The sequence below is a fragment of the Lagenorhynchus albirostris genome, chromosome 7 (genome assembly GCF_949774975.1).
Source record: "Lagenorhynchus albirostris chromosome 7, mLagAlb1.1, whole genome shotgun sequence".
Classification (NCBI taxonomy): Eukaryota; Metazoa; Chordata; class Mammalia; order Artiodactyla; family Delphinidae; genus Lagenorhynchus; species Lagenorhynchus albirostris.
Genome location: NC_083101.1, coordinates 115,067,108 through 115,068,697, shown reverse-complemented (window position 1 = coordinate 115,068,697; position 1,590 = coordinate 115,067,108).

Sequence of the window (1,590 nt, the reverse complement as noted above, 5' to 3'; positions counted from 1 at the left end):
GGCCTGACCACGAGAGCCCTGTGGGCTGGGGTGGGGGTGGGGTACCTGCCCAGGTGAGCTCCATATTCTGGGATTGGTCTGACCACGAGAGCCCCATGGGCTGCTGGGGACCTGGTAAAGGATGTCAGGACAGTCAGTGAAGCCACCGAGGATATACCTCCAGTTGCTCCTAATTCCTACACCCTGCTGGTCATTCTACCAACCACCAGGACATGGTATTCTGTATTAGTCTTCAATGATGCCTTCTTTTGTATTCCATTAGTCCCAGAGTCACAAGAAATTTTGGCTTGTGAGTGGCAGGACTCAACATACAACTAAAACAATACTTCCGGGCCGTCTGGCCCCAAGGGTGCAAAAATTCCCACCCCATCTTTGGGGAAAGCTTAGCTAAAGACCTAAAAGTTCTACCTCTGGAAAAGGAAACCCTCCTTCAATATGCAGACGACATTCTGATCGCCAGCCCTACTAAGGAGGCCTCTGAACTACCAAGCCAATAAAGGATAGAAGTTGTCCAAGAAAAAGCTCAAATATCACAGACTGCCGTGACCTGCCTGGGCTTCATTCTCACAGAAGGTTGGAGAAGTCCATCCCAGGAAAGGGAAGAAACCATTTTCAGCCTTACCCCTTTCTAAAACTAGAAGACAGCTTAGGGGTTCCTGGGGAGGCCAGGGTTTGCTGCTTCTGGATCCCTAACTACAGTCTACTAGCTGGGCCTCTATATGAAACACTGAAAGGAAAAGATGATGATCCTTTTGAATAGAATCCAGAAGTGGCCTTTCAAGAATGGAAAGAGCAGTCAATTCAGACCCTTGCCCTGGAACTCCCTAATTTAGCTAAACCCTTTGACCTTTACATTCCCGGTGAAAGGTGAATCGCCATTGGAGAATTAGTGCAAAACCTGGGACCACTTGAAATGGAACAATGCAAGAATGCCATCCAGGTAGGATAAACTATGGTCACCAAGGGGCTTGGCCCACTGCCACATCTGGCCAAGATACTGGCGGTATCTAAAAACCTGGAAATCAGCAGCCCAAAAGGCCACCTCCCTCCTAAGGGGAAAGGACCCCACGTGGTGATCCTAACCACCAACCATGCCCTGAAGTTGCAGGGTTCGCTCCGTGGGCACACCGACCTCGAGTGAGGAGGCCCTCCAACTCCAACATCCAGAGAGATAACCGGGGGCAACAGGGCACCATGACGACTCGTGTGAACATCACTTGACCTGGAGTTTCTCTCATAAAACAACAAGAGTGTGTCCCAAAAGAGTAGACTACTGCTTGCCGGACTTACTGCACCCAGAGGGGAGCTAATAATCTTGGCGGGGGAACCGTATATCACACTGTCACCATAGAAAAGCCTACAGACACCGTGATGATGGTGGCCAGTAAGACCGGCTGGACTCTTGTTTACTTCAAAAGGCTGTTGGCTCAGTGGCCATCATGGTCCTTGATCACCACTGACCCTGGACTGTCTGGGAGTTGAGCGGGCAGGGCTCTGACACCTGGTGCTGTTTGTACGTTAATTCAGGGGCCTAATTGAAGAAAGCGCAGACTACTGGTCAGAGCATCTAGGCTGGCAGAAACGGTCGGC